This window comes from Ipomoea triloba, chromosome 11 (genome assembly GCF_003576645.1).
Source record: "Ipomoea triloba cultivar NCNSP0323 chromosome 11, ASM357664v1".
Lineage (NCBI taxonomy): Eukaryota > Viridiplantae > Streptophyta > Magnoliopsida > Solanales > Convolvulaceae > Ipomoea > Ipomoea triloba.
Window position 1 is genome coordinate 6,557,625 of NC_044926.1, and position 8,624 is coordinate 6,566,248.

Consider the following 8,624-nt stretch of genomic DNA (forward strand, 5'->3'; position numbering starts at 1 on the left):
ACAACATTAATAATAAAAGTAGTTTCATTATGAAAAAGAACCCACAAACTCAACTTGTATGTCAATATGCCATCATATCCTCCAAAATTAATAGTAAATAATCCCTGTGACTTTTGGAAATTAAACATATATGATTTTTTTTTTGTCAAGCCACGCCTTAACTGTATGAGGCAGTTTTAAGTTCGTATCATACTCAGTTTAATTCCCGTTTGTACCGGCCGGTTGGCCCAATTAAAGTGCAAAGTACTGGCCAGATAATTGATTTAGGGGGTTCAAACATATATGAGATTTCGGTTGTTATACCATGGATCTGGGGTCCATGGTCACAATTTTAAAACTCTATGTTCATAATTTTAGACTTTATGTTCACAATTTTAGAACTCTATGTTCACAATTATAGAACTCTATATTCACAATTACAAAACTCTATATTCACAATTTGATAATTTTATATTCACAATTCTATAATTCTATATTCAACAGTATAACACAATTTTTGAATCTATATTAACAAAATTGTTAATATTGAGTAATGTAATTTTGTATATTGAGATCTAAAATTGTGAATATAGCGTTCTAAAATTGTGAACATAGAGTTCTAAAATTGTGAATATAGCGTTCTAAAATTGTGAACATAGAGATCTGATTCAACCTTTTTTTTTTTTTACCAAAAGGTTCGACCTTTATTAAAAGGAAAATGACACTTTTTCCCACTATGTTATGTGCTTATAGCACTTTTCCCCCCCGTGTTATTAAAGTGACAGTTTTCCTCCCTGAAATGTTAAATTGACATTGTTACCCTTAAAAATAATTATTTCATTTATCTTTCTTCTCCAACAAATTATTACTTATAGGTATGGATGATCAGGATTCGATTCGAACCTAACCAAACACTGTAGCAATCATACCGAAATAGTATGGACGGTTCTGGTTACGATTCATAACCGAAAAATAAAATTAAATAATTGTTGAACCGTAAACCGGAACTTAACCACAGTCATATATAGTAAAAATGATCAAACACTTATTTTGATAAATCGGTACGATTCAGTTCCAATTTCGATTTTGAACCGCCAATCAAAACTTATTTATTTATTTATTTATTTATTTTTATAATTTTATTTCTAATTTTAAAATAGTCTAAATTCAACAATTATTTTATTTTATCTTTTCGGTTCTGAATCGTAACCGTAACCGTCTATACTATTTAAGTTCAATTGCTACAGTGTTCGATTAGGTTCGTATCGAACTGTGATCTTCCATACATATTAGTAATAATTGGTTGGAAAATAAAAATAAATGAAATGGTTATTTTTAAGGGCAAAAATGTCAATTTAATATTACAATGGAGAAAACTACCACTTTTAAAATAACTGAGGGGGGAAAACTGCAACTTTAATAACACAGGGGGAAAAAGTGCTATAAGCACATAACATAGGGGAAAAAGTGTCATTTTCCCTTTATTAAACATATATACCTAAAATGATAATATTTACTAAATAAATCATGTTAACCTTTTTGACTTGATCATGATGCTGCAATTAAATATTTCCCAAAAAGCTTTCCCCTACACGCCCTGTTTACTCAAAAAAGTTATGGTTACTTATTCATTATTGAAAGTTTGGACTTTTCTTAAAGATTTTCAACATTTCTTAAAATATATAAGCTAAAAAAAACCATAGCATGATTCTTAAAGTGCTTATATTAAAATGTCTATCTCATGCATGGGCTCACCAGAGGTAAAACTCAACTAGTCAACTAATTTAAAATACTTTTACTCTTAAGACACAACTCATCTGATAAACTAATTCACAATATTTTTACACCCACGACGTAACTTATCTGGTCAAACAATGCAAAATAACTTCATAAGTTTTGCTTAACGGAAGCGGCATTGGGCTAGTGTACAAGTTTTTTGGGACATGTATGCCAGTTAAGGCCCATCCTGCAATTTGTCACCTCCACTAGTCTCCATGACAGGCGATGATAGGCCCTTAAGTTTGGAGTTCAAACTTATAATAGCAAATTTTTGTTATGGGTTAAGTAATGCAACGTTCATAAAGTGTAACTACGCAAATTATATATATGGTGGACTAACGTCCACTTGCATGGCGGATCACTATCCAAAATGATGTCATTTTATATTAAGTATCAACTAGTACATCATGTTTAATAACATTATCCTATACTATGTTCATAATATTTGTTGTATATGTACATAATATTTAGGGAAAATGGTCAAATAGGCTCTTGAACATTTTATAAAAAAGTCAATTAGGCCCACGAACTTTTAAAAAGTGCAATTAAACCCTCAAACATGTCAAATCGAAGCAATGAAGCCCAAAAATTGGTAATTGACCTGTTATCACCGATCATTTGCATTTTTCTGCCACCGACATCAGTCCGACGATCGGCGACGACCGAATCGTCGCCGGTCACCATTTCCGACAAAAAGGTCGCCTTCTCAGAGACACGACAAGTGTACGAGTAGTGCACTATGTAGATTAACGCAACCAAAAAATAAATAAAAATTCGAAAAGAATTGTTCAGTACGTGGAGCATAATTCTCTTACTCGATTGAACTTCAAAATATTAATTTACATCTCTTATGTGAATTACAAGCTATTCCATAAGAGTCAAATTTACTCCGTATATATATATATATAGCATCGATCAGTCGCTATGAATCTCCCTCGTCACCCAAAAGGAAAAAGTAAAAGATAAAGGAAAAGCAGGTTGATGGCGAATGGCTATGGGTGCATTGCATTGCATGCATGCTTTTTCAATTCGTTGTCACCTTTTGGACCTCGTAATGACCAACATAATATTAAATAATTATGTTAACCAATATCTTTCTCCATATATATAGAAAAGCCTAAGATATCCTATCATATCATATATATGCAACATCTACCTCAACATTCCAATGGAATTGTCCCTTCCGCACCATACCTTAAAAGTGGGATACCTCAGATACGTTTATATTCATTTTTAAAAATATTTTTAAAATTTTAAAAATACAAGTAAATATATTTTAATTTCTATTTTCAATTCATTCTTAGCTTCTAGAAAAATAGAGAATTTCTACAGATAGTACGTAAACATAGTATTGTCAAAGCAAATGAGTCTAAAAAGCTTTAAAATTCAAATAGAAAATAGAAAATTATTTTTTAATAATATTATTAATATTATTGGGGGTCTTGTTATAAATTGTTTTATTAGAAATATTTACTGAATTTATTCAAAATATTCATTAAGTAAAGCAAATGTCACATGTAGGTTTAGTTTCTGGAAAAATAAAATTTATTTTTCTGAAAAAAAATATCAAAAAAAATGTTTTTCGACATTGTTTTTCATTTTTTTCAATTTAAAAATTTGTAAAATAGTTTTTTCTTGTTCATTTTTTTTTCAAATAAAAAAGCACGAATAAATTCATTTATAATGACTATTTATTATTACATATATATAAACTTCTACTTTACTCAACTCGATGGCCTTTGATTTGGAGCAATTTTAAATCTCCAGATTAACTATCCCACCTTTAGAGATGCATGTAACTCAGCAAGAAAATTAGTCATTGTGTCTGACGATAGATATCTTAGGTAACACCAAAAAAATTAAAAAAAAAAATCTTCTATACTTCACTTATATATCTACTGATATCATACATCTACAAATCACCAATCTATATACATCTACCATTACCTACAATATCACCACCCTTGTCTACTCAATTATATTCATATCACAACTATTATTCATACTATCTACATATGCAAAACTATAACTACATATATTGTTGTTGTTGTTATACACATGTTACTAGCAGGGACGGCAATAGGTAAGTTACTCATCTATTTAGCCATTTTTAAATTTGAGTTCAATTAAATTTAAAACTACCCTCACACTTCACTTGCACAGTTTCACAGATACACCGTTGACGAAATCTAATTAAGCCACTGATCTCAAACATTCAATTGCCCAAATCTGTCCACACGGACTCATGGGAAAGGGGGACTTACCTGAACAATATAATGGCCTATATGTGTGTGTGTGTGTGTATATATATATATAAAGAAAACACATTTTCTATTTTACTAATTATAATTTTTCATTTCTCAAAAAAAAAAATCCATTATTAAGCATATCATTAACTTTGTTGTGTACACATATAGTACCACAAAACACCCGGCCCCCTCTAGATGTTGGTTATGCCAGACAAGTTTGCATCGTCCGGCTGGCCGACCATACTTTTTGTTTTTCCATCAAAAGATGTGCTTTTAATTGCAAAAGTTGATTGTATGATTAATGATTATATATGTCATATATGTTTGTAAGTGTTTAATTCGAATGTATAATTTGGTCTAGTTCGATCATTATTGTGGGTATTAATTGTTGTGTACATGTATATGTACGTATACGGGCACACTCCTATAAAAATCACTCATAATGAGAGAATTAAAAATCAATCAGTTATTCATCTCAAAAGATTTACCAGATTTGAAGCAATCAAGGAAAAAAAAATATGTTGACATTTTTATAAATAACTCAAACTTTAAAGTGTGATTAGTAGTACACTATAAAGTGCAACTTTCAACACTGTAGAATGCAACGGAGTAAAGTTATAGAGTGCATGTTCACAGCACTTATACATATTTGGGGTTACACTCTATGTCATTGTTAATTGCACTCTATATATATATTTATATATATAGTGTTGTTAATTACACTTTAAAGTTTGAGTTATTTACTAAAATGTCACTACATTTTATCCTCCCTCATTACTTAAAAGTTGTTAGATATTTTCATATTTACAGCTCTAAGTGGTTCATATCTTAATTATCTCCTTCGACAATGTCTTTTATTTGGTCCAAATTATATTTGGCTCCCATGAGAACATGGCTTCTCGTGTGAAGTATGGACAAATTCTAATCATTGATTTAGTAGATCTAATGGTTGAAAAATAAAGAAAAATAAGAGACATAAAAGAAAAGAAAAAAGGCTGGGTCCATTACATTTTGAAAGTTTGTAATATTTATAAAATTAATCCTACCATTTTTTCTTATTTTTTAGCTATTGATCATCCAAGATTAGACAGTTTAGATTAGTCCACACTTCTCATTGGAAGCTTTGTCAAAAAAAAAGTACATTTTGTCCCGAAAGCGAGCTGAGTGAGTATAGTATGATTCTCGTATTGAATGGTCACAATTTCAATTCCGATTAACATACATCATGTCGATCAAATCTGTTACATAAATTTATTTACCTCTCCACTTTTCGATCGAGTCCATCACCACACAATAACTACGTGTTTCCCTTATCTCATTCAATAAAAATTTTACAAAGTTTTTTATATGGGAAGGCGCACTAAAAATAATCAGTCAAATCTCCTCCATAATACAAAGTTGGACTAAAAAGTGAGAGGAGTATAATATATCAACAGGGTTGAGGAAATGCAATGATATTTTGCGTGTGTTGCATTATGTGTATTACATTTTGGAGGGTGACGCAGCCTTCCATCAGCAAGCATGTAGTCGGGCAAATGACCATATAATATAAGGTAAATTTAGCAGTGGTGTGACAGTCATAAAGATATTTTAGAGTTACTATATTATGTTAAAGCAAATTATAATCACGTCTGCATGCAATTATACAGTATGTAATATCTGTTCATAAACTACTTTATCAAAGTACTGAAGCACAAAGAGTCAGCATCGTCTCCACTGAGGCTCGAACCTGTCCCCTCTAACATAGGGTGCAACCAAATGCCACTATTGGTAGTATTGGATGCCACTAGACCACAAGGTCATTGTCAACTTATACAGTAGAAGCTATTAAGCTGACAACCATTAAATGCACCTAAAAGAATGGAAAAAAAGAAAAAGTTCTCGATTTCTTTAAATACCTTTAGGGCGTGCATGATAGATACAAACATTAGTAGCCTGATTATTACGAGGAATTTGAGTGTATGTGAACGTGTGATGTGGAGAAAATAAAATATGATATGAGAAAAAAGTTTTAAAATGAAAAGAAATAATAATTTTCGAGTTATAAGAACGGTCTTACTATACGGATGTTAATTCAGTTAATAATCGAATTAAACTAATCAAATTTGTAAATGCTTGTATTAAGTGTTAATTGAATCAAACTTTCTATTTTCGACTTAATTCATCTTAATTTTTTGTATTAACCGATTAATGGAAATATTCTAATAAAATTTAAAATTCTCTAAAATTTATAAATAAAAATATTCAATCTATGTTTCACACCACAAAATAGTTATTTCATCAATATATAAATAATAAAAATTGAAAATATCTAAAGAGATATTCCAAATTTTTATAATAACATGTTTTATATATTGTAATAAGATCCAAATTTCTGTGCCCTACTCGTTTCACAAGAAAATTTGCCTTTAATTATATGTGTGCCCCAATTAGATTTCAAACACGGAATGCATCTTTTGGGGACTTTGCGAGTGGAAAAATTGGCCACTAATAGTGCACAACTATTGCCTGATTGTAACATAACAAAAGATGAATTATTTAATTACACGTTTATTATACTGTATCTCTAAACTTTTGACAATCTGTCAACCTAGGTCAAGGAGCGCAGCATTAGAGCATTCCCAACTTTAACTTTGCAAGTCATTATTGGCACATATATGTATATTTGTACGCGCGATAGCGCGAAAATTCATGCCCAATATTAAAACATTAATAAATACAAATAATTAAAATTTAATGATTCGAATTATATATACACAAATAATATATGTATTTTATATACACACTTACCATTAATAGAAATTTAATTAAAATATAATCAACAATTAAATTAATTATATAATGATTTTAATAAAATGATAATTAAAGAATAGGAAAAAGATATGATAGATATAGGTGTAGGGTAATAATGATGGAGTTAAAAAATAACGGTGCAAGGGTAGTTGTGTATAATAAGAATGTAGTAGGGACAATTTTGTCTAATAACATTGAAGTGTACAACATTTAAAGCAAAATGTATACATTTATTAGCATAAAAAAAGTTGGACATAAATCAAGGATATAACTTTGATTGACACTTATTATGTTTTTAGATTAAAAAATTAGAAATAAAAATGAAATAAGTCATTGAATTATATTATTTATCAAAGGTATGTAAAAATTTGTGTGAGACCGTTTCAGTGGTCCTTGTTCGTGATATGGGTCGGGTCAATATGAAAATGTAATACTTATACTGAAAAATGTAATACTAATCAGAAATAAAGTGTTTGTTACTTATAAGGGAAAGTATAATATTTTTGAAGAAAAATAATATTTTTATATTGTATGTGATTTAAAATTATTTTATTTTTTCTCGAAAGTATTACTGTTTTTCTTATAAATAGCAAACACTTATTCGTGATTAGTATTACTCTTTTTAGTATAAGTATTACATTTTCATATTGACCCGACTCATCTCATAGAAAATGATCCGTGAGACGGTCTTACAAGAAAGTCACTATTTGTAAAGTTACAATTGGTCATCCAATTCAAAAAAATTGTAATTAGATCTATGAATAATCTAAAACCATGCAATTAAACCAAAACGTATTGACCCATCCTATTGGTCTCCAAGTCAGAAATTAGGGAGGGGTGACTCTACCTTTGTGGGGTTGAGAATGATCTCGCCAACCTGAATTCATCTTCAACTAAACATGAGTTTAACTCTTGTCGATCTCAAGGTTGTTCTTGCTACATACAACCCAAATATTGGATTTTGAGGTCGTTTTGGCTAAATCCAAAATTCCTAATTCGTCAAAGGTTATTGTACTACTGGAGGAGCTCTCGGAGTGCAAACGAAATGTAAAGCATAAAAGCGGTCACCTAAGTCTCACAATACCAACTCCAATGAGTGAGGTACACCTATTGTATAAGCCAAGGGTTGACCTCAACTCACGACACGCTTAGACAAAATCCAAAAACACATTTCTCTATCTCCTAAGACTCATAGGTTCAACCTCAAGTGTGTACCAGCTAGCCTAGAGCTAACCAAACTCATTCAAATAGAGACGTTATAAACCACAAATCAAGAATAACTTGGAAAAGAAATGACAAGATTATGGTAATGAAAGTAAAGTCAACACTTCAAACAAGGCCTAAAATTGAACTATCTTTCTTCAAGCAAAACAAAGATCCCAATGTTATTATGGCCAAGGGCAAACTAATCGTGGGTTCCTAAGAACACTTTTGCTTGGTCTTGATAACCGCATCTCACCAAACCAAGGAGATTGGGACCAACAACCAAGTTTGTGGGTGAGGAGGACGCAACGAAATCCAAAAGCAAGGTCGTACCCTCATAGCTTGTTACCCATTGTTGATCATGGGGTGTCAAGCCGAGCATAGACATGCCCTAATGTCTAATACACCAAAACTTGGTTGGACCACCCCACATGACTAGATTCTCGGCTAATCCAACGATGTAGAGCAAGATGTCTTAGGTCGGCTAGAAGGCCAAGATTATATACATTAAGGAGAGCACCTAAAAATATTGCTAGCCCATGGTCGATCGATGGGAGGCTAATTTATTTACCAATATCTATTTACCAAACACCCCTAACATATAATATTACCCCCCCCCCC